This window comes from Schistocerca gregaria, chromosome 1 (genome assembly GCF_023897955.1).
Source record: "Schistocerca gregaria isolate iqSchGreg1 chromosome 1, iqSchGreg1.2, whole genome shotgun sequence".
NCBI lineage: Eukaryota > Metazoa > Arthropoda > Insecta > Orthoptera > Acrididae > Schistocerca > Schistocerca gregaria.
The window spans coordinates 500114337-500140440 of NC_064920.1; the positions used below are offsets into that span (position 1 = coordinate 500114337).

At 44.7% G+C, this 26104-nt stretch overlaps 1 protein-coding gene across 1 annotated transcript in view; it reads left to right on the forward strand.

The window, feature by feature from the left end:
* Positions 1-26104, forward strand: part of LOC126354003 (peroxidase-like) — a 268422-nt gene that overhangs the window by 109516 nt on the left and 132802 nt on the right. The window lies entirely within an intron of this gene.

Consider the following 26104-nt stretch of genomic DNA (forward strand, 5'->3'; position numbering starts at 1 on the left):
TTCGGCGCCCAGATCGTCTGACTGAGAATTCTGCCAAAATGCGGAATCTGTAGGGTTTAAAGAGTCGCTTAGGAGCACTGTTTTTCCCACTTAAGGCCACCTAGCCAATCCCGTAGGTCTCTTGCAGGTGCCTGCCAATTACGGTTTAGTTAGGTCCTCTCTACTGCTCCTAAGGCGGGGATTTTAATGCACTTGAACTAAGTCCGTATTTGGTTTCAACATTGTTCAGCTGGAAACAAAAAGTAACTGCTCTGCCAAATAAGGCTTGCAACTACTGCTATACGTCATTTAGCCCCGCCCCTCGGTCTCTCCGGAGTAGGGACTGCTAGGTCAGCAGTTTTTGGCGTTTTCGCTCTCTTTCTAACCCTTGTGAGGCTACTGACGTTGCTGTTCTCAGGGCTGGTGTCAAGCTGGCTTTATACGCTAGTACGTGCCTGTTGGTTACATAGTTCTACGGTGGCAACATACAACAGCGTCTAGACGACATATGAAGTTACATGTTAATTCCTTGAAGAGTAACTAACGCCCTGGGACTGCGTCTGGGACGTCTGCATTTTCGCAAGGCTCTCCCCTTACTGTTTACTTCGTGTAGCAATATCTCTCCTAGTTTCGTCTGCCCTCAGCATCGTCTCTGCTTCCGGGCCTTGGAACGCCAGTCCTTCTTTCTCACAGCTTCAAGATAACACTACAGTAGCAACGAATAATCTATATATTGCAACATCACACAGAGAGAAACCGTAGTAAAGTCGCAGCATGAAATAACACACTGAGAAAATTAACTAACAGAAAATGAGGTATAAGACCAAACGCTCTGAGAACCACAGCTCAAGCACTGTGTACCTCCACTGTAAAATGCACTTGGGCAGCGTGATTCAGATCTGTACTTGCCAAAAGGTCAAAGTGAGCCTAAAGAAAACACGCCGACTAGTAACCTGTTGCATGAGATCCGAGTCGCTCGATAAACTATACAAAGGGGCAGGATTTACGGAACCCAGCTTCCGAAGAGCCAGTCATAAATGCGCTTAGAGGTGTAAAAAGCATGCTTGAAAAACGGGTGCTGTTGGTTTTAAGAACACGCAAGTCTCCGTAGTGATGTCCAGTTGAAAGACTTGCACTGGGCCGTGGTGCCACAGAACATTACTACTATTATTGTTATTGTTATTGTTACTATTATTATTATTATTATTATTATTATTATTATTATTATTGCGAACTTTAGGCCTTTAGGCCTTGTTTGGAGCTTCCTGAGAAGCTGGAAGATTCAGATCTCAGAAGAGATTCTTGAACAAAGAACTTAACGAGTCTCCAGATGATTACTCTGCACTGCAGCGAGAACTTGAGGAGGAAGATTGGCAGAATCCAAACCGCATCAGAACGGGTGTAGCGTCAGCAATGAAGGCAAATATTATCAAGGTGGACCTTATAGATGAAAATGACGACAATTTGACTGTAGCGAATATCGAGATGTGGAACATCTCCTGATATATCATACTCGTATCTTGATTAATTATGGCAGGAAGTATTAGACGTAGGGCAGTTTTTGGCTGAAAATCGTCACCATCTTCCAAGGGCTACGCCTTATCGCCACAACAATATTTGTCTCTGCTCTGCTGAGCATTTCGGTTCAGCGTATTTTACGTTCGGCCTACTACAGTCCGTTCCGGATTCATGGTAGGCGTGTTTAATTTTTAATATTTACTGGGTGTTCTAGTTGATTATTGATCTTGTATTGCATTATGTTAGGCGGATATTTCTTGATGGTTTTTACAGTTTTTTTTAAAAAAATTAGGAACGTTTGAGGAATCGTGGACCCATACTATCTGCTTACCTGACGACTTGCTACTTTCGTCATTCATTCACGCACAAGGAATGTTTGGTCCCATCCATGTTTCATGTATAATCTCATAATTTAACATGCACGTAATTTGCTCTACTTCTTACTACTGAGTACAACTATAAATTGACCAGAACTGTAGCGAGCATCTTTTCCTAATTTATCAGATATAATCTAATGATGTGGCTTATAGGCTACGAAACTGGTCGTTAACTAAATTATTTACAAGGGCACTAATGCGATTATTATTCCAGGTGTCAGCGTACTGTTTGAATTTAAATCCATCCATCACAGAAACCAGATGATTCTTCTACAATCTTCCTCTTCCTTAATTTCCTTCAATATGGGGATCAAGTAATCTTTGCGACGTATGATGTGCCCAATGAAATCTGTCCACCTCGGTTCCTATAGTCTGTGATTAATTCCCTTGTTTCATCTACTTCCTTGGGGACCCGCTCGTTCGACTTTTTCTCTCTGCAGCTTATTTTGAGCATCCTTCTCCACATACACATTTCCATTGCTTTCAGGCCTCGTGTATATTGTTTCACTGGGACCCATGTTTCACAGACATACAATAAAATACTCCAGACAAATGTTTTAATGAATTCTTTCCTAAGTCTAATACTTATGTTCCCGCTTGTTAGAAGCTGTTTCTTGTTACTGAAGGCCTATTTAGCGAGCGCTATTCTCCTTCTCATTTCCGGGTAACACCTGTGTCAGGAGTGGTAATGCTTCATAAGTAGCAGACCTGAAGGCATCTGTCTCTGCATTTCCTTGGTTCTTCATTGACTTTTTTGAGAATTAATACTTTGGCCTTCGAAGTTTTCATTTTTAATATGACTTTCTTTAGTGTTAATGATAAAACACGAAGTATTTTATACTGAGGTGACAAGTATTGGGGTAGCGATGTGCACTTATACGGATGGCGGCAGTATCGCGTACACAAGGCAAAAAAGAGCAGTGCGTTAGTGGAGCTGTCATTTGTACTGAGGTCATTCATATGAAAAGCCTTCCTACGCGATTCTAGCGACGCGACGGGTGTTAACACACTTCGAACGCGTAATGGTAGTTGCAGGTAGAAGCAAGAGACGATCTGTTTCGGAAATCGTGAAGGAATTCAATATTGCGAGACCCGCAGTGTCAAGAGTGTGCCGAGAACACCACATTTCAGGTATTACCTTTTACCAACGGAGAGCAGCGGCATTTTCTTAGAGTTGTCAGTGCTAACAGACAAGCAACATTGCGTGAAACAACCACATAAATCAAAGTGGGACGTGCGTTGAAAGCAGCAGTTAGAACAGTGCTGCTAAATTTGGCGTTAACGGGCTGTGGCATCAGACGATCGACGCGGGTGACTTTGGTAACAGCACGACATCGCCTGCGAAACCTCTCCAAGGCTCGGGACCATACCAGTTGGACCCTAGACGAGGACAAAACCGTGGCCTGGTTATATGAGTCCTGACTGCATTTTGTAAGACCTGATACTAGGGTTCGAGTGTGGCGCAGACCCCACGAAGCCATGGGAACAAGCTGTCAACAACGCAGTGTACAAGCTAGTGGTGGCTCGTTAATGGAGTGGATTGGGTCCTCTCGTCCAACTGAACCGATCATTGACTGGAAATAGTTATGTTCGGCTACCTAGAGACCATTTTCAGCCAGTCATGGGCTTCAATTCCCAAACAGCGATGGAATTTTTATGGATGACAATGTGCCATGTCACTGGGCTACAATTGTTCACGACTGGTTTGGAGAACATTTTGGAGAATTCGCGAAATGATTTGGCCACCAGATCGCGCTACATGGGAAACAGTCGAGAGGTCGGTGCGTGCACAAAAAGCTACACCGGGAACACTTTCACAACTTTGGACTTCTAAAGAGGCAGCATTCATAAATATTTCTGCAACGAACTTCCAGCGCCTTGTTGAGTCCATGCCGCCTCGAACAGCTGCACTACGCCAGGTAAAGTGAGGTCCGACACTACAGTAGGAGGTATCCCATGACCTCTGTCACCTCAGTGTATTTAGTTCCTTCTCAGAATCTTCAGTTAATGTAATTGTCCGCCCCCGGTAGCTGAATGGTCAGCGTGATGGATTATTAATCCTCTGGGCCCGGGTTCTATACCCGGCTGGGTCGGGGAATTTTCTCCACATGGGGACTGGATGTTGTGCTGTCCTCATCATCATCATCCTAACATCCTCATCAACTGCAGGTCGCAGAAGTGGAGTCAAATTGAAAGACCGGCACCCGGCGAACGGTCTGCCCGACGGGGGGCCCAGCCATACGATAAAATAAAATAAAAGATAATGTAATGGGCTCTGCAAACCTTATGCAATGGATATCTTGTCCGTTGATTCTAATGCCTACGGTGTTTAGTTTAAATGTAGATATTGAACAAATACATAGATAGAACGCAATCTTGTCTCGCTTCTCTTCATATGGACGCAGTCTTTACATTTCCATTCAAGTCTATCCCTCTGCTTTGGTTATTGTATAGGAGTACACTGAGCCTTATGACCCTCCCATCCAGTTCTATGTTTATCATTGTCTTAAAGAACTGCTTCTATTTTTTTTTCTGTCGAAGGTTTTCTCTGTATCCCCGAAGGCGATGTACGTCTTCTTGGTCTCTCTTCTTTCTGGTATAGCTCTTATTACTTGAGGAGCTTCTCTGGTTCCCTTGCCTGTTCTAAATCAAACTGATCCTGAGATGTATGTTGTGCAGTTTTCTTTTTAATCCTTAAATAGCATGGTAAATTTGTTACCCTGGGTCCAGCTTATTCTTTTTCTGCGGATACTTTGTTTCATCGCTCTGCAGCTGATTGCATCATACTCAGTACTCACAATGCTGCTGGTTTTCTGGCTCTCTATCACCTTTCTCAATTGTGTGACTCAATGAAAGATTTCTCCTGCCAGCAACCTCTGCAGCGCACTTACGGCCATTTGGTCTCCGCTACTAACAGCCTGATTATACGCCGTACCGCACCCCACACCTTCATTCAAACGATTATTATGAGATACTACGAAGTACAGCATCTCCTGAAACTACTTTTCAATCATAATCAATTGTTTAATGTGCATCAGTCTTATACTTTGAAAAATGAAAGGTAAAAACGTAGTGGTGACCGCCTGTCTTTGGTTAAGTCAGTGCTCTTTTAAGATCTGATATAGACAGAGACTGACTAGTTCGTACTCCCTTTGAAAACGCTGAGGAAAGCTTGTAAACACGAAGCGCATTACATAACGAATGACTGAGTCATCGTTTTGATTATGGATAAAGGCCTCCTCTATACTTTGTCATATATGAAGTGCTTCAAATATAGGCTCGACGCTGCTCGGCATGTTTTCTGATTATGTCTACCTATCTTCCATTAGAGTGTTGTCTCAGTTATTTCTTACCTCTTGGCCTCCACCAAAGAAATGATCCATTTCACTATCCGTTTGCTTGGCCACAAATCTAGTTCACCTCCATTTCGTTGTTACTGGAGTTTTAATTGCATCTTCTGTCCCCTGGTCTATTAGTTGTTTTTCGATCTCTCTTAATAATTCCCAACGTGTATCTCAACAGTTCTCGCTGAGCCATCGTTCTTTTTCGGATGGTTTTCATATTTTTAATATGTCCATGTTTCTCAGCCTTACTTTAAAATTGATAAAGTATATTGACGGCAAGCTTACTTTTCAGTCAATGAAAGCTTTGTTTCGAACTGCCTGTTTCGTTTACCAAAGTCTTCTGCTTATACACTCCTGGAAATTGAAATAAGAACACCGTGAATTCATTGTCCCAGGAAGGGGAAACTTTATTGACACATTCCTGGGGTCAGATACATCACATGATCACTCTGACAGAACCACAGGCACATAGACACAGGCAACAGAACATGCACAATGTCGGCACTAGTACAGTGTATATCCACCTTTCGCAGCAATGCAGGCTGCTATTCTCCCATGGAGACGATCGTAGAGATGCTGGATGTAGTCCTGTGGAACGGCTTGCCATGCCATTTCCACCTGGAGCCTCAATTGGACCAGCGTTCGTGCTGGACGTGCAGACCGCGTGAGACGACGCTTCATCCAGTCTCAAACATGCTCAATGGGGGACAGACCCGGAGATCTTGCTGGCCAGGGTAGTTGACTTACACCTTCTAGAGCACGTTGGGTGGCACGGGATACATGCGGACGTGCATTGTTCTGTTGGAACACCAAGTTCCCTTGCCGGTCTAGGAATGGTAAAACGATGGGTTCTATGACGGTTTGGATGTACCGTGCACTATTCAGTGTCCCCTCGACGATCACCAGAGGTGTACGGCCAGTGTAGGAGATCGCTCCCCACAACATGATGCCGGGTGTTGGCCCTGTGGGCCTCGGTCGTATGCAGTCCTGATTGTGGCGCTCACCTGCACGGCGCCAAACACGCATACGACCATCATTGGCACCAAGGCAGAAGCGACTCTCATCGCTGAAGACGGCACGTCTCCATTCGTCCCTCCATTCACGCCTGTCGCGACAACACTGGAGGCGGGATGCACGATGTTGGGGCGTGAGCGGAAGACGGCCTAACGGTGTGCGGGACCGTAGCCCAGCTTCATGGAGACGGTTGTGAATGGTTCTCGCCGATACCCCAGGAGCAACAGTGTCCCTAATTTGCTGGGAAGTGGCGGTGCGGTCCCCTACGGCACTGCGTAGGATCCTACGGTCTTGGCGTGCATCCGTGCGTCGCTGCGGTCCGGTCCCAGGTCGACGGGCACGTGCACCTTCCGCCGACCACTGGCGACAACATCGATGTACTGTGGAGACCTCACGCCCCACGTGTTGAGCAATTCGGCGGTACGTCCACCCGGCCTCCCGCAAGCCCACTATACGCCCTCGCTCAAAGTCCGTCAACTGCACATACGGTTCACGTCCACGCTGTCGCGGCATGCTACCAGTGTTAAAGACTGCGATGGAGCTCCGTATGCCACGGCAAACTGGCTGACACTGACGGCGGCGGTGCACAAATGCTGCTCAGCTAGCGCCATTCGACGGCCAACACCGCGGTTTCTGGTGTGCCCGCTGTGCCGTGCGTGTGATCATTGCTTGTACAGCCCTCTCGCAGTGTCCGGAGCAAGTATGGTGGGTCTGACACACCGGTGTCAATGTGTTCTTTTTTCCATTTCCAGGAGTGTATCTTTTCCTAGGCATCAAAGACATTGTCTTCAGCAGCTTTAAATACAAAAATTTGACAACCAGTTCTATAAAAACTTATTCTTAATGTGGTCACTTTCTTTTCGATGTGTTGCTTACATGTTTATTTAAGTCTCTTTACTCAGCCGACCTACTTTCAAACTGAGCTGCACCAGTGGCAATAGTACAATGTCACATGTTAATTGAAGGTGATTCGAATAGGTCTCACGTCACGTATCCCTTCTTCATTTCCCCAGTATAAGGATCTGAAAACTTCCTAAAGTAGTGCTGAGAATAGTGATAATCGTCTGATTTGCGCTCCAATTCTGTATTTTGTCACTATTTTCGCAGTGCAGAAGGAGTATCACAACGCAGAGAAATGCCAAGGCACGGTGGTCTCACAGACAATCCCCAAAATCATGTAAATTGACGGCATAACCTACTTGCAAACCGCCCCCAGCTTTACATCAATGTGCAGCAAGAAGCCTGCAACTAGCGCCAATACAGCACTGCACAAATCGTCCGATTATCCGTTCGTCCCCAGACAGCAAAACGACTTGGCTCGGGGACGCTATAAAAAGGCAGGCTGTTACACACCTGGCAGCGAAGAGGTCGACCACAGAGCTCAGCGGACTTGTGTATCGAGTCAGAGGACCTCCGCCAGCTCGCCGTTGGCAAAGCTCCTTGCGACGCGTGTTCGACCCCACTGGGCTATCCGTGGGATCCTGTGGACGTTACGGTTCACTGCCCCTATCTGCGCTAACTGCAGTCGTTCCTACCTAAAAGAACGTTGCACTGCCATCATACGGCCACCACCACCGTACTATCCGGGTGAAGCATAATGAAAGCTGCAGCATTAACGTGCATAGACTATATTATCAAAAGTATCGGGACACCTTTGTGTGGAATTGACCTCAACATGTCACGAGAAATTGACTCTCCAGTACAAACCCAGGCGGGTAGCAGAGTGTTGTCAGTAGAGAAGCAGTTGGTAGGTCAGGGGATCTCATTTTCTTCCAATGTGGACTAGCCATTGTACACTACTGACCATTAAAATTGCTACACCAAGAAGAAATGCAGATGATAAACGGGTATTCATTGCACAAATATATTATACTAGAACTGACATGTGATTACATTTTCACGCAATTTTGGTGCATAGATCCTGAGAAATCAGTACCCAGAACAACCACCTCTGGCCGTAATAACGGCCTTGATACGCCTGGGCATTGAGTCAAACAGAGCTTGGATGGCGTGTACAGGTATAGCTGCCCATGCAGCTTCAACACGATAACACAGTTCATCATCAGTAGTGACTGGCGTATTGTGAAGAGCAAGTTGCTCGGCCACCATTGACTCGACGTTTTCAATTGGTGAGAGATCTGGAGAATGTGCTGGCCAGGGCAGAAGTCGAACATTTTCTGTATTCAGAAAGGCCCGTACAGGACCTGCAACATGCGGTCGTGCATTATCCTGCTGAAATGTAGGGTTTCCCAGGGATCGAATGAAGGGTAGAGCCACGGGTCGTAACACATCTGAAATGTAACGTCCACTGTTCAAAGCGCCGTCAATGCGAACAAGAGGTGAAAGAGACGTCTAATTAATAGCACCCCATACCATCACGCCGGGTGATACGCCAGTATGGCGATAACGTATACACGCTTCGAATGTGCGTTCACCGCAATGTCCCCAAACACGGATGCGACCATCATGATGCTGTAAACAGAACCTGGATTCATCCAAAAAAATGCCAATTTGCCATTCGTGTACCCAGGTCCGTCGTTGAGAACACCATAGCAGGCGCACCTGTCTGTGATGCAGCGTCTTGGGTAACCGCAGCCATGGTCTCCGAGCTGATAGTCCATGATGCTGCAAACGTCGTCGAACTGTTCGTGCAGATGGTTGGTCTCTTGCAAACGTCCCCATCTGTTGACTCAGGGATCCGTTACAGCCATGCGGATAAGATGCCTGTCATCTCGACTGGTAGTGGTACGAGGCCGTTGGGATCCAGCACGGTGTTCCGTGTTACCCACCGATTCCATATTCTGCTAACAGTCATTGGATCTCGACCAACGCGAGCAGCAATGTCGCGATACGATAAACCGCAGTCGCGACAGGCTAAAATCCGACCTTTATCAAAGTCGGAAACGTGATGGTACGCATTTCTCCTCCTTACACGAGACATCACGACAACGTTTCACCAGGCAACGCCGGTCAACTGTTGTTTGTGTATGAGAAATCGGTTGGAAACTTCCCTCATGTCAGCACTTTTTAGGTGTCGCCACCGGCGCCAACCTTGTGTGAATGCTCTGAAAAGCTAATCATTTGCATATCACAGCATCTTCTTCCCGTCGGTTAAATTCCGCGTCTGTAGCACATCATCTTCGTGGTGTAGAAATTTTAATGGCCAGTAGTGTCACGTCATCTTCGTGGTGTAGTAATTTTAATGGCCAGTAGTGTATGTCACCTGAGGAGAAAAAGTCCATCTGGGACTGGGTGACATTGCAACCATTCTAAAGGTGCCCATGCCGACTGCTGGTGATGTATCTGTGAAGTGGAAACGCGATAGGACATTCGTGGGTAAATCAAGACCAGACCTCATGTACTGACACACGGGAACCGTCGAGCATTTCAGAGGGTGGTTGTAAAATGTGGAATGAAGTTAGCGGAAGAAAATCACGTTACAAAGTGCTAATACAGTCCAGCTAGCGCAGTCATGTGCGCAGGCAGTTCAAAAGAGTGCGGTACGATGGCCGGGCAGTTCCTCATAAACCACACGTTTCTGTAGTCAATGCGACGCCAATGGGCAGTGAATGACTGGAAAAGAGTTGGCAGGCGTGATAAATCACGCTGTACCTTGTGGCAACAACATAGAAGGGTTTGGGTTTAGCGAATGCCTGGGAGAACGTTACCTACTACGGAGGAGGTAGTGTAACAGTTTTGTTTTTCGTGGTTAGGGTGTGGCCCCCTCATTGCGCTAAAGGAAAATGCGAAAGGATAGGAACATTTTTTTACGGAATTGGGTACTGTGTGCATGTAGAGGAACTGTTGGGAGACGATGATTGTATCAACATGACATTGCACCCTCTCACAAAGAAGCATACCTGAGTTAATAGTTTGTTGTCAACAGTGTTCTTGAAGTGGACTGGCCTGCCCAGTGTCTGACCTGAACGCTATGGAACATCTCTGGGATACGTTAGAACATACACTTCAATGCGGATTCCAGCGACCACCATCACATCCTTAAGTGGTTTCAGTTCTTCAGGGAGAATGGGCTGACATTCCCCCACAAACATGCAGTTATCTCACTGAACGTGTCCCTAGCAGAGTTCAGACCTTGGTAAAAGTAAAAAGTGGACACAGCTCACATTAATATCCACTAATATCCGAATACTTTTGATCAGATAGTGTATTCTTCAGTATATTGACTTAGGTTTCATCGATTCCTTTTTTCAAAGACTCACTACACAGATTCTGTATTCGCTGAGTCAAAAGATGCCTCTTAATCTAGTAACACCAGGCATACTCGTTCTGTTATACGAGGACAAATCAGAAAGCCTTTTACCTATTTTTTAAGGCGCATACAGGAAATGACAAATATACGACCAGTTCTAAATACGTTACACTATGTTTCTACATAGTCCCTACAGCGATTATCGCATTTGTCCCATCGCAGTACTAAATGTGAAAGGTAGAATTCGATCTGACTATGGACTGCTGTCTTGGCGTCATCGTTACTTGTCAATCGCTGTCCTGCCAGGAACTTCTTAAACGGTCCGAAAACGTGGAAATCACTAGGCGCAAGCTCTGGTCTGTACGGTGGTTGGTCGAAAATCTCCCAGTAAAGTGCGCGGAGCATTTCCGCGATTCTGATTGCCACATGTAGTCTCGCATAGTCGTGGAGAGGAATCACGTTGTCTACATGAGAATCCTTCGGCACCTTTGCTTGACGGCAGCGCTCAGACCTGACAGTGTGGAACAGTCACTGTCGGCATTGATGGTTGTGTCTTGTGGCATGAAATCCAGCAGGAACAGTCCACCGCTATACCAGAAGAAATTTAACATCACTTTCCCAACAGATGGTGCTGAACTTTTTTTTTTTCTTTTGTCGCATGCGAACCAGGATGTTTCCACGCTATGTTCTGCTGCTTGGATTCCGGTGTGAAATGCAGTATCCATGTTTTATGGCCAGTAACAAAGCGGTCCTGGAAACCTTCTCCCTCCTTGGAGGAGGACTGTTCTAGATGATCCAGTGAAGACATCATTCGCTTGCCTTTCGTGATGTCATCCAACTGCGTGGGTACCCCCCTACATGAAACTATCTGGTACCCTATGGAACAATGAATGATGTCCTAAGCACTCCCACACGATATTCCCGGCTCCCGGGAAATAGCCATAATGTGAACACGCCGATCTCCTTTCACCATTGCATCCATGCGGGAAATGGTTTCGTCAGTCTGAGACGAACGAGGCCTCCCCAACAGCTTATTGTCATGCAGGACTTCACCGCCTGTGTCTGACAATACCACCACCTCACAGTTCTGAAAGCGAGACTGTTTTCTCAACATGTGGGCTGCATTTCCCTCTAGATCTCAATGGGTGTTCGTCCCTTGCTCCATAGAAAACGAATCACACTTCGTTACTCTAACACCGTGGACGTGTGAAGCACAACTATCAACTACCATCTTTAACAACTGACGGCAGCGCCATGTGGCGGAGCCACCGGCAGATAAGGCCGGCACGAACCAAGAAAGGTCCAACCCTGGAATGGGTATGCTGGCTTCACATTTACAGATGTAATTTGGCTAACAAAAGTAGAGGCAAAGACTTCGATTTGCCCTCGTATTTCGTTCGGGAACGGGAAACGGCCCATTCCGCTTCATACGTTTAAAAAGTCACGTCATTTCCCTGACTGATTGAAATCCATTTTTTTTCTTTGCAGACGATATTAGCGAATATCCTGTACACTACGGGAGGATGAGAACTTGAAAATCCGAAGTGCATTAAACAGCAACTTACAATGTGTTTATCACGAAGATCCCAGTCATCGCAGCCCAATTGAATAAGCTCCATGACATCGAAAATGGCACTCGTCATACAAGATGCAGCGCCAACAAGTATAGAGGGCAGACGGCGCTGCCAAAGCTGTTGGGGCGGTGTAGGCGGGAACGGCGGTAGCGTCCACTTTCGCGCCTGCGGAAGGCGCTTCCAGGTGTGCGTGCCAGCAGCCACGGTCTGCGCCGCGCCTCCCCCGCCAACGGTCGGTAAAGGCAGGCAGTAAAACGTCAGGCGGCGCTGGCTGGCACTCCGCCAGTTCCGTGCTGCTTTCACCCACTACACCACATTTTGGAACAGGCGCCGGTCACACGTACCTATCTGGGACGCCAGACTATGCGATTTCGATTGGAATCTGAAGACATGGAAGACGACCATACGAGATTTTCAAGGCACATAACCACCTAACAGGATGATTCAGTGCACGACGATTGCAGCCGGCAATGTTATAGCTGCCCTTCATAAACCCAGCGCGAGATTTTCGCATTGTCTCTCTCGCTACGCGGAAATTGTTAATACAAGGTAATCAAAAAGTCAGTATAAATTTGAAAAATGAATAAATCACGGAATAGTGTAGATAGAGGGGTACAAATTGACAAACATCCTTGGAATGACATGGGGTTTTATTAGAACCAAAAAAATACAAAAGTTCAAAAAATGTCCGACAGATAGCGCTTCATCTGATCAGAATAGCAATAATTAGCATAACAAAGCAAAGATGATGATCTTTACAGGAAATGCTCAATATGTCCACAATCATTTCTCAACAATAGCTGTAGTCGAGGAATAATGTTGTGAACAGCACTGTGAGGCATTGGCGTCGGATGTTGTCTTTCAGCACCTCTAGAGATATCGGTCGATCACGATACACTTGCGACTTCAGCTAACCCCAAAGCCAATAATCGCACGGACTGAGGTCTGGGGACCTGGGAGGCCAAGCATGACGAAAGTGGCGGCTGAGCACACGATCATCACCACACGACGTGCGCAAGAGATCTTTCACGCGTCTAGCAATATGGGGTGGTTCCAATAAAACCCCATGTCATTCAAATTTATACTAACTTTTTGATCACCCGGTACTACAGAAAGAGTAAACAGAACCTTTTTATACGAAATTTAATCTACTTGTGTACTGGGATACGTTTTCATAGGGGCCACAGTTGTCGAGTTTCTTCGCGCGTCGAAAGCTTCACACACGTCTGAAAAAAAAATGGTTCAAATGGCTCTGAGTACTATGGGACTTAACATCTGTGGTCATCAGTCCCCTAGAACTTAGAACTACTGAACCTAACTAACCTAAGAGCATCACACACATCTGTGCCCGAGGCAGGATTCGAACCTGCGACCGTAGTTGTCACGCAGTTCAAGACTGAAGTGCCTAGAACCGCACGGCCACATCGGCCGGCCTGCCAAAAAATTTAGGTTTTGTGTTTATTACTGTTTGTCGAATTACATTTCCTGTTTTCTCATCCACATCAAACTCTTCCAAAAATCCTTCAAAAAAACTTTTAGCAGCACGTATGTATCACACAAAGCATGGGCGTATAGCACAAAGAAATTATTGTGATGAACAACCAATCGAATATGAGAACGAATGAGCATTTGAGGGAAGTTAAAACTGTGCCTGACCGGGACTCTTTCCCGAATTTCTGTGTTTTTCTCGCAAACACAGGACCGACCAAAATCTTTAGTTTGTCCCTTGCTTCTCACCAAACCTTCCAAACCCCACTGAAGCTCTCGCAATACTATAGAACTAGAATGAACTGGAGAGAAGTTGGACGACATTCGATTCCACCACAGTCCCGGGCATATTACTGAAACAACACAGTTCTTTTGCTCTTTGGCTCAAATGGCTCTGATCACCATGCGACTTAACGTCTGAGGTCATCAGTCGCCTAGAACTTAGAACTACTTAAACCTAACTAACCTAAGGATATCACATACATCCATGCCCGAGGCAGGATTCGAACCTGCGACCGTAGCGGTCGCTGGGTTCCAGACTGTAGCACCTAGAACTGCACGGCTTTTGCTCTTTAGAGGAATGTACACTAAGACAGATATTTTAGGTAATATCAAATCTTTTTATTACCTCTTGTAACAGCGTAATTTGCTTACCAAAATTTCTAGAGTTGTCTGTATCTTCTGCAGCACACCCAACATAACCGCAGATGTTCTAGGTAAGCAGTTGGCATCGCACTCTCTCAAACTCGTTTCCAGATGTAGATAACGACTCAGAAAGCAGTACGGACCGTCCACTCGCCACATCCTGCTCCGTGTTCTGCTTAGGGCTTTCAGACCGGTCACTGACATGCCGCACGCAATCAGGGAGGAAATTAATGTGTACTCCAGTGGCCACAGAAGAGAAAGTGTAATCAGGATGACTAAGTGACATATGTGGTAACTCCTAAAACATAAACTCTGTTGCCTAATGGGCGACAGTCTTGACAATAAAGAGCGATGGAAGAGCGAGATGTTAGCAGTTAATTTCTCGCTGATGTCAGTGTCATTAGTCACTTGGCACCAGCTCAGTTGGTTAAGCTGGGAGTCGGCCGTGGAGTCGTGTAAAGGAATCGTCCCTCCCTTTGCTAGAAAGTATTTAGGGAAACCACAGAATACATTGGTCCACCTCCATAGCTGAGTGGTCAGCTCGTCTCACTGCCATATGGATTATCTGGGTTCAAATCCCAGAAAGGACAGGGAAGGGACTGGAAAGGGACACATTCAGCTTCATGGATGCCAGTTGAGGAAGTAGTGGCTCAAGGGGCTAGCTACTCAACGACGACCAAGAGCGATGTGATGAGCCCATGTTCCTCCATACCGCATCCGAATGGCGCCAAATGGCACAGGATGGATTATGCGTGGTCACGTGGGGCTGGTCGCAGAGTTACGAATTAGTTATAGAATACACTGGTGGCCATTAAAAGTTAGCAGTTAACGAAATTTTACTTATTGTGTTTTGTAGGAGGAATACAAGCTTTAATTTTAGGTCATTTAGAAGCAAAATTTAGCACGCAGAGCTGCCATCTGTAGCACCATCGATAGCTCTTACGCAGATAGGCATCCGCTCAAACCTACAGACAGGTGCGTCATTCCATGCTGTTTCAGCTCTATGCTATATTTCATCAATCTTATTGACTGGAGAGTGCTGCCGTGCTAGTCTTATGGACTTAGAGACTGGAGAACGTGCTGCTCAGGGCAACCGTCGAACACACTCTATACCCAGGTAGGACAGGACAGCATAGAAAACGTGTGGTCTTGCATTATCTTGTCGAAAAACAGCGTCACAGAGAGAACGAAGATAGTGCACAGCCACCAGCCTTCTTGTAGTTGTTGAGGTCTTCAGTCGAGAGACTGGTTTGATGCAGCTGTCCATGCTACTCTATCATATGCAAGCTTCTTCATCTCCGAGTAACTACTGCAACCTACATCCTTCTGAATCTGCTTAGTGTATTCATTTCTTGGTCTCCCTCCACGATTTTTCCCGTCCGCTCTTCCCTCCAATACTAAATTGATGATCCCTTGATGCGTCAGAACGTGTCCTACCAACCGATCCCTTCTTCTAGCCAAGTTGTGCCAAAAATTCCTCTTCTCCCCAATTCTGTTCAGTACGTCCTCAATAGTTATGTGATCTACCCATCTAATCTTCAGCATTGTTCTGTATCACCACATTTCGAAAACTTCTATTCTCTCCTTGACTAAACTATTTATCCAGAATGAGATTTTCGCTCTGCAGCGAAGTGTGCGCTGATATGAAACTTACTGGCAGATTAAAACTGTGTGCCGGACCGAAACTAGAACACGGGACCTTTGCCTCGGCGAAAGGCAAAAGTCCCGAGTTCGAGTCTCCGTCCGGCACACAGTTTTAATCTGCCAGGAAGTTTCAAACTATTTATCGTCCATGTTTCACTTCCATACACGGCTACATTCCATACAAATACTTTCAAAAATGCTTCCTGAGACTTGAATCTATACTCTATGTTAATAAACTTCTCTTCTTCAGAAACCCTTTCCTTGCCATTGCCAGTCTACATTTTATATACTCTCTACTTTGACCATCATCAGTTATTTTCCTCCCCAAATAGCAGACCTCATTTACTACTTTAAGTGTCTCATTTACTAATCTAATTCCCTCAGCATCACCTGATTTAATTCGACTACATTCCATTATCGTCGTTTTGCTTTTGTTGATGTTCATCTTATATCCTCCTTTCAGGATACTGTCCATTCCGTTCAACTTTTCTTGCAGGTCCTTTTCTGTCTCTGACAGAATTACAATGTCATCGGCAAACCTCAAAGTTTTTATTTCTTCTCCATGGATTTTAATTCCTACTCCAAATTTTTCTTTTGTTTCAGTGATGTCGCCGCCAGACACCACACTTGCTAGGTGGTAGCCTTTTAATCGGCCGCGGTCGGGTTAGTATACGTCAGACCCGCGTGTCGCCACTATCAGTGATTGCACACCGAGCGCCGCCACACGGCAGGTCTAGTCTAGAGAGACTCCCTAGCACTCGTCCCAGCTGTACAGACGACTTTGCTAGCGATTGTTCACTGTCTTACATACGCTCTCATTTGCAGAGACGACAGTTTAGCATAGCCTTCAGCTACGTCATTTGTTACGACCTAGCAAGGCGCCATATTCACTTACTATAATTACTATCTTAAATAATGCAATAATGTATTCTGAACAGATAATATTATGAGTCATGTACCGTTAAGAGTGACGTTCATCATTAATGGATTAAAGTTAAGTATCAAACTAATTACGTCCGCTTTCTGAATTCTCAATCCTTGTCATGTCCCAGACCTCACGTCAGTATAGTTCTTCCCTCCTCACGCCAGTCTGCGTGACCTAAAACTTGTGCATGTCGACCTCCACTCGTAACACGGTGTTGGCTCTTCCGCTAACACAAAAGTTTCTGCTTGTTCAACATATAGTTTGAATAACATAGGAGGTAGGGTTGTAGCCTGTCTCACTCCCTTCTCAACCACTGTTTCCCTTTCGTGCCCCTCGACTCTTATAACTGCCGTCTGACACCATGAACCCTTCAGGGCTGTCTATATATCCGTAACCGTACGAGGGGTGGGAGATATCTTCCAAACGGCACGTTGCAAGGCATCCCACATTTGCTCAATAATGTTCATATCTGGGGAATCTGGTGGCCAGCGGAAGTGTTTAAGCTCAGATGAGTGCTCTTGGAGTCACTCTGTAGCAATCCTTGACGTGTGGGATGTTGGATTGTCCTGATGGAATTTTTCATGTCCGTCGGAAAGCGCAATGGACATGAATGGATACAGGTGAACAGACAGAACACGAGTCGGCCTTCGGCTCCGAAAGCCGATATCGATGATGTTTCGTTAAATAGTTCGCACGCTGACATTTGTTGATGGCCCACCATTGAAATCTGCAGCATTTCGCGTAAAGGTTGCGCTTCTGTCACGTTGAACGTCGTCGTTGGTCCCGTTCTTGGAGGATCTTTTTCCGGCCGCAGCCACGTCCTAGATTTGATTTCCTGTCGGATTCCTTATACTCACGGTTCCCCGGTGAAATGGTCGTACGGGAAAATCCCCACTTCATCATTATCTCGGGGATGTTGTGCCCCATCGTGCCGACTGTAACACCGTGATCAGAGTCAGTGAGCTCAGCTCTTGATAACCTACCATTGTAGTAGCAGTAACCGATCTAAAACCTGCGCCAGACGCTTGTTACCTTATATAGGCGTTGCAGACCGCAGCGCCGTATTCTGCCTGTTAACATATATATGTATTTAAATATGCATGTATATACCAGTTTCTTTGGCGGTTCAGTGTATTTTCCCATATACATGCAATTCGAGCTTGTGCTGCATATATAATGAACCCGGTCGTTGATGGGACGTTGAACGCTTTCGTCCTTGTACGGTCCAGAGCTGAAAATAAAAATAAACTGCAGGATGAATAAGGTCTTTCTCGTTCACCAACGGAAATATACACCGCCCATGATTGGTTAAAAATTGGCGTCAAGTGTTTTAGTAGTACTTGTCGAGTGCTGTTTCCACGCCCAAACGCAAGCACATGGAAGTTGGAGAAATGTCAGTTCTTATCTTACAGTACCACCAGGAATTTCACCAAGAAAGATTTTATTCTGTTTGACACCGGTGGAGGAGGACTACATTCACGTATCACTGCGATATCACATCGAAATGATGTAAAAAAAAATCGCGGAAAACTTTGTGGAAATCCGAACATGGAACCTGGATAGAGTATGTGTTTTGTAATCGATAAGGAAAAGATCAAGCTTTATCTTCGTAAGCGCTCAACGATAGTACAGGAGCACTTACCAATTACCAACTTGCAATACCGTTACCTTAACAAAATCGGATATTTATGTGGAAGTGATAATCTCACACACACGCAGGTACCGCAGCACGTGCATGTTGTTACGTGACCGAGTGAGGGTGCAGCCAGAAAAGCAGGACAGCGCGCCGCGACTGTTTAGCGGTCCAGGTTGGGGCTCGGGTTCAGGCCGTGGCGCTGTGTGGAACGGGTTTCGGGGCTACGGGGTGCCTCTGCGGTCGACCTCTGGCTCTTAGCGAGGAAACCGGCCCTCGCCTGAGCGATACTTAATCTCTGGCCAACATTTCGGCCGCGCTTACTAAAGCAGTTCCTCGCGCACGCCACGATCTAATTTCTTCTATATTCCTTTGGCTGTAGAAAGTGCCTACGCCGCGAGGTCTATGCACCTTTTCACGGTTCGCGCGACTCCCCTGTCGGAGGTTCCCTCGGGCATGGGTGTGTGCGTTGGCCTTGGCGTAAGTTAGTTTGCGTTAGATTAAGTAGTGCGTAAGCCTAGAGACCTATGACCTCAGCAGTTTGGTCCCACAGGAACTTACCACTAATTTCCAATTTGGCTGTAGAACATACTTCGCCACTTTTGGCAAACAGTTTATCACAGCGACAAGGTTCCCAAGATAAAAGTGAAATAGTTAGGGAAAAATTAACTGCTGTCATTACCTTTCCGGTGCCGGTAAATTCAGTTTCATAATCAGTTACCCACCGAACCTACAACTTGTACACAAATCAGACTCCAGAGTCTCAAACATGAATATGAAAGGTAGGCAGTAGTTGAAAAGGAAGTGAGAGAGGCTTGTAGCGGCTCTCTATGTTATTTAATGGCTACAACAAGTAAGCAGTAAAAGAAATCAAGGAGAAACTTGGAAAGAAAATCGAAGTTCATGGAGAGGAAATAGTAATTTTGAAGTTTACTGTGACACCATAAAGCAGTCAAAGATGGAAACACATTTGGGTGAGCAGTTGAAAGTAATGAACAGTGTCTTGAAAAGATGTTGAATATCAAAAAAAGTAAATCAATGGTAACGGAATGTAATCAGATACATGCTAATAGAATTGGATTAGGAATTGAGGAACTTAAAGTAGTTGATGAGTTTCGATTTTTGGGCAGAAATTTAAATTCAGAATAAGAGTAGCAGGAAAATCATTACTAAAAATGAGAAGTTAATTAATATCGAAAATAATCTTAAATGTTAGGAAGTCCTTTCTGATGCTATTTTTCTCAATTGCAGCCTTGCACAGAAGTGAAACGTGGACGATAAACAGCACGAAGAGAACAGAAGCTTTCGAAATATGGTGTTTCAGAAGATTGCTGAAGATTAAATAGGCAGATTGTATAACTAATGAAGAAATACTCAATCGAATTTGTGAATAAAAGAAATTTGTGGAACAGCTTGATTGATACAGGAGGTCGGATGATACGACATATCCCGATGTATCAAGATATTGTCAATTTGGTAAGGGAAGGAAGCTTAGGGGAGGGGGTGGACGAATATCATAAGGGAGACCACGGCTCGAGTAAAGCAAGCAGGTTCAAACGGGTGCAGGTTGCAGTATTTATGCAGAGATGAAGAGATTTGCACAGGACAAACTAGGGTGGAGATCTGCATCACACCTGACCGTAACAACAATATCTGCTGGAACGTAACTATCGATACCAGCAAGACATTGCTATGGTAACCAAATACAGTGAACTCCTCTACTACTTTCAACAAGTTCATGCAAATGCCCAAGGAGGGCAGTCTACACACAGAAACGATAAAATTATGTTTGTAATTTCGTTTCTTTATTTTAAATTAATTATGATAGGATTTGTTGTGGACCTTTAAGCATGTAAAATTCGACTACACTGGTCAATATAGCATATCTCACTTAAGAAGTATATGACTGCTTGTCAGTGATGTAATGGGCGGAGCGCACAATATATATTCTCGAGCAATGGTTGCCGTGCTCTTATGAATACTGCTCCACCCACCACCACCAACCGCAATAGCAGGTGTAACATGGTACTTTCTTATTATCGTAGCTTTTATTTTAGATGTTTTTCGGCCGTACTACCATCTCTTTGTACAGAAATGCCTCTTAATATATATCACTATTGTATTGCATTCTTATGGCCTGTAGGTCTAAATTATTGATCGAAACATCTATTGCTATAAAGAGCGTTTTACTGAATTTTAAAATATTTCTGGTCACTTAGTCCGTAGTAAAACAAAACAAAAATATTTTCTGTAATTCCCTGGGCATTCATAGAACATATTCTTCCTCAGCTCTGTGTGTACTGCATGTATATCTATGCTGTGCTGATGACTGATATTTCACTAAAATCTCTCTATGCTGTGCTGATGACTGATATTTCACTAAAATCTCTCTGGATATATCCTGTCTGCGCCTTGAGAAAGGCCGCTACAAAACGACCAATACTTTGATTTTAGTATTTTATGCTTTACACGTGTGCGATAGTACACCTAGGATAATTTTAATGAAGCTGACTGCAGGTGCAAAGGCCTACTTTACGAAATGACGGCACTGGAGATGTGCTCCAGTGCGGTATTGTGTTCCTGTGTATGCTGACCATTAAATTTGCTGTCCTCAAAGTATAACATTTAACTAAATTTTACTTGTTGCGCGTGTACAATATAGTAGCATGAATACGTAATTAAATTAGTAAGTAGTTTGGGAGTGTGGAGGACGTGAAATTTAGTACACAGAGCTGCCGCCTACACAGTAGCATATGTTCTAGAAACAGACTTGACAGGAATCAAACAAAGCAGAACAATAAAATACTTTCTTCACGTAAGGGTCCACAGGCTTAATGTATCGTCTAAATCATGGAACCATTTTAACCACCATAGGCTATCAGTTTTATTTCTTTAAAGCAGCATACAGAAAAATTACATTTCTGGCCAGATTCGTTCTTAACCGTTTCCAAATGTATTGTATTGGACATGTGTACGTCCCATTTAAAAATAAAAAAAAAAGTGTGACATACACGTCATCAATAGAAGTACATTTTATAATGGTCTGAGGCCGAAAATGACCAGTAATATATTTCATGTGCCTGGTATTTTGATGTTATAAAACTGACAGTCTATGGAGGTTAAATGGTTCAGTCATTTAGTTAATAATAAAACACATAAATATGAAATTCCAGAGCGAAAATATCACCGAAAAAATAACATTAAACACGCAGAGAAAAAGCTCGGACATCCAACCGAATGAAGTCTCCCGCCGGCGTGATACTTCCGTGTTCGATTCCCAGGGAAGAGCCTGACAACTGTATATGTGGAAGATATATCTTCTTGATATCTTAGCAACACTATTAACATATGACGTCAGCGACGAGATAGTTCATTGAAATATTGTACCAGCATGACTATCAGATCTGGCTGCATATCCGTTAACTTGTTTCGTACCTAAAATGCAAAGAAAACATGGGGATAAACGACGGTAGTTTGATCGTTTGCGAATTTACACCGTCGGTCAGTGTCCCCATACTACGAACGGAATAATCTGTCACATTCCCGAACATCATGAGACACTATCGAGAGATTCGAAATTTAACCCAGAACACTAAAGCACGGTCTAGTGATCTGGAGAACAGTACACTACCCCATCACTTTCCTTTTTTCAGCAAATGCTGGGATCTGAATATCTTTCAGACAGAATGCTACTGCAGGAGCATAGATACGCGACGTCGACTACGCTACAGTGATAGGGGGCGTAGGGCTTCACGTACCGAACTTACATTCTCCTAAAGCGGGTTTCATTTCCCGTCCCGTCATACAGATAAAGTCTTTCGCTGTTTTTCTTATATTCGGGGACAATTCTTTTCAAAAGAGCACGGCCAATAGTCCTGTCCGAGCTTGTGCTCTGGCTTTAAGAATATTGTCATTGTCAGCACATTAAAATACCCGCCCAGATAGCCGTGTGCGTTAAACTGCCGTTTCTGGGATAGGGAGTTACGCCAGCTTCGGATTGAGTCAACCGGTTAATTAACTATGAGAGTCGGTGTGCTGGCCAGTCCGGATCTCGCTGACAGGCGATTCCCGACAACTAAGTAAATACTGGGCTGGTACCCAAGTCCTGTCTCAGGTACACGATTCGCAAACATTTCGAAAAGCGTTCGCAAACTTTGACATGGGTAACACCACATGCAGATACTTATGGTTCACAGATGCCCTCACGGGTGGTAACAGGATGGCGACAAGAAGGGCATCCGGCCACCCCTTAAATTGATCATGCCAAATCCTTTAATAACCATGCCGATCCTGCATAGATTCGAGAATGGGCAGAATATTAAAATCTAGTGTTCCATCCTTTCAGCAAATGTATCGGACAAACAAGTATGACGCACGCTCGACCTTAGGTCCATAGAGATAAAATGTTAAGATGTTGATCCCAGAAGCGGGACTCACCTGAAAACACGACGTTGTGCGTCTCCTGCGTCATGTGTTGCCACTGGTCGCACCACCGTCGATAAAATGTCCTGTAATTTGAAAGGCACAGTTCACTGAAGAGTCCTGTATCCAGGATAGTGTGTTCTGAGAAAGACTCATTCAGGAAGCTTTTTTTTTTTGGTTATCAGTCTACTGACTGGTTTGATGCGGCCCGCCACGAATTCCTCCCCTGTGCTAACCTCTTCATCTCAGAGTAGCACTTACAACCTACGTCCTCAATTATTTGCTTGACGTATTCCAATCTCTGTCTTCCTCTACAGTTTTTGCCCTCTACAGCTCCCTCTAGTACCATGGAAGTCATTCCCTCCTGTCTTAGCAGACTATTTCCTATCATCCTGTCCCTTCTCCTTATCAGTGTTTTCCACATATTCCTTTCCTCTCCGATTCTGCGTAGAACCTCCTCATTCCTTACCTTATCAGCCCACCTAATTTTCAACATTCGTCTATACCCTCCAGACGTACATCCTCAGAAATGTCTTCCTCAAATTAAGGCCGGTATTTGATATTAGTAGACTTCTCTTGGCCAGAAATGCCTTTTTTGCCATAGCGAGTCTACTTTTCATGTCCTCCTTGCTCCGTCCGTCATTGGTTATTTTACTGCCTAGGTAGCAGAATTCCTTAACTTCACTGACTTCGTGACCATCAATCCTGATGTTAAGTTTCTCGCTGTTCTCATTTCTACTACTTCTCATTACCTTCGTCTTTCTCCGATTTACTCTCAAACCATACTGTGTAGTCATTAGACTGTTCATTCCGTTCAGCAGATAATTTAATTCTTCTTCACTTTCACTCAAGATAGCAACGTCATCAGCGAATCGTATCATTGATATCCTTTCACCTTGTATTTTAATTCCACTCCTGAACGTTTCTTTTATTTCCATCATTGCTTCCTCGATGTACAGATTGAAGAGTAGGGGCGAAAGGCTACAGCCTTGTCTTACACCCTTCTTCATACAAGCACTTCGTTCTTGATCGTCCACTCTTATTATTCCCTCTCGGTTGTTGTACATATTGTATATGACCCGTCTCTCCCTATTGCTTACCCCTACTTTTTTCAGTATCTCGAACAGCTTGCACCATTTTATATTGTCGAACGCTTTTTCTTGGTCGACAAATCCTATGAACGTGTCTTGATTTTTCTTTAGCCTTGCTTCCATTATTAGCCGTAACGTCAGAATTGCCTCTCTCGTGCCTTTACTTTTCCTAAAGCCAAACTGATCGTCACCTAGCGCATTCTCAATTTTCTTTTCCATTCTTTTGTATATTATTCTTGTAACCAGCTTCGATGCATGAGCTGTTAAGCTGATTGTGCGATAATTCTCGCACTTGTCAGCTCTTGCCGTCTTCTGAATTTTGTGGATGATGCTTTTCCGAAAGTCACATTGTATGTCGCCAGACCATTCTGATGGAATGTTATCCATCCCTTCTGCCTTATTTGACCGTAAGTCCTCCAAAGCTCTTTTAAATTCCGATTCTAATACTGGACCCCTATCTCTTCGAAATCGACTCCTGTTTCTTCTTCTATCACATCAGACAAATCGTCACCCTCATAGAGGCTTTCAATGTATTCTTTCCACCTATCTGCTCTCTCCTCTGCATTTAACAGTGGAATTCCCGTTGTACTCTTAATGTTACCACAGTTACTTTTAATGTCACCAAAGGTTGTTTTGGCTTTCCTATATGCTGAGTCTGTCCTTCCGACAATCATATCTTTTTCGATGTCTTCACATTTTTTCCTGCAGCCATTTCGTCTTTCGTCCCTGCACTTCCTATTTATTTCATTCCTCAGCGACTTGTATTTCTGTATTCCTGATTATCCCGGAACATGTTTGTACTTCCTCCTTTCATCAATCAAGTGAAGTATTTCTTCTGTTACCCATGGTTTCTTCGCAGCTACCTTCTTTGTACCTATGTTTTCCTTCCCAACTTCTGTGATGGCCCTTTTTAGAGATGTCCATTCCTCTTCAACTGTGCTGCCTACTGCGCTATTCCTTATTGTTGTATCTATAGCGTTAGAGAACTTCAAACGTATCTCGTCATTCCTTAGAACTTCCGTATCCCACTTCTTAGCGTATTGATTCTTCCTGACTAATGTCTTGAACTTCAGCCTACTCTTCATCACTACTATATTGTGATCTGAGTCTATATCTGCTCCTGGGTACGCCTTACAATCCAGTATCTGATTTCGGAATCTCTGTCTGACCATGATGTAATCTAATTGAAATCTTCCCGTATCTCCCGGCCTTTTCCAAGTATACCTCTTCCTCTTGTTCCTCTTGTGATTCTTGAACAGGGTATTTGCTATTACTAGCTGAAACTTGTTACAGAACTCAATTAGCCTTTCTCCTCGTTCATTCCGTGTCCCAAGGCCGTATTCTCCTGTAACCTTTTCTTCTACTCCTTCCAGTCGCCCATGACTATTAGATTTTCGTCCCCCTTTACATACTGCATTACCCTTTCAATATCCTCATACACTTTCTCTATCTGTTCATCTTCAGCTTGCTACGTCGGCATGTATACCTGAACTATCGTTGTCGGTGTTGGTCTGCTGTCGATTCTGATTAGAACAACCCGGTCACTGAAATGTTCACAGTAACACACCCTCTGCCCTACCTTCCTATTCATAACGAATCCTACACCTGTTATACCATTTTCTGCTGCTGTTGATATTACCCGATACTCATCTGACCAGAAATCCTTGTCTTCCTTACACTTCACTTCACTGACCCCTACTATATCTAGATTGAGCCTTTGCATTTCTCTTTTCAGATTTTCTAGGTTCCCTACCACGTTCAAGCTTCTGACATTCCACGCCCCGACTCGTAGAACATTATCCTTTCGTTGATTATTCAATCTTTTTCTCATGGTAACCTCCCCGTTGGCAGTCCCCTCCCGGAGATCCGAATGGGCGACTATTCCGGAATCTTTTGCCAATGGAGAGATCATCATGACACTTCTTCAACTACAGGCCACATGTCCTCTGGATACACGTTACGTGTCTTTAATGCAGTGGTTTCCATTGCCTTCTGCATCCTCATGTCGTTGATCATTGCTGATTCTTCCGCCTTTATGGGCAATTTCCCACCCCGAGGACAAGAGAGTGCCCTGAACCTCTATCCGCACCTCCACCCTCTTTGACAAGGCCGTTGGCAGAATGAGGCTGACTTCTTATGCGGGAAGTCTTCGGCCGCCAATGCTGATTATTTATCAAAATTTAGGCACTGGCGGGGATCGAACCCGGGACCGAAGGCGTTTTGATTATGAATCAAAGACG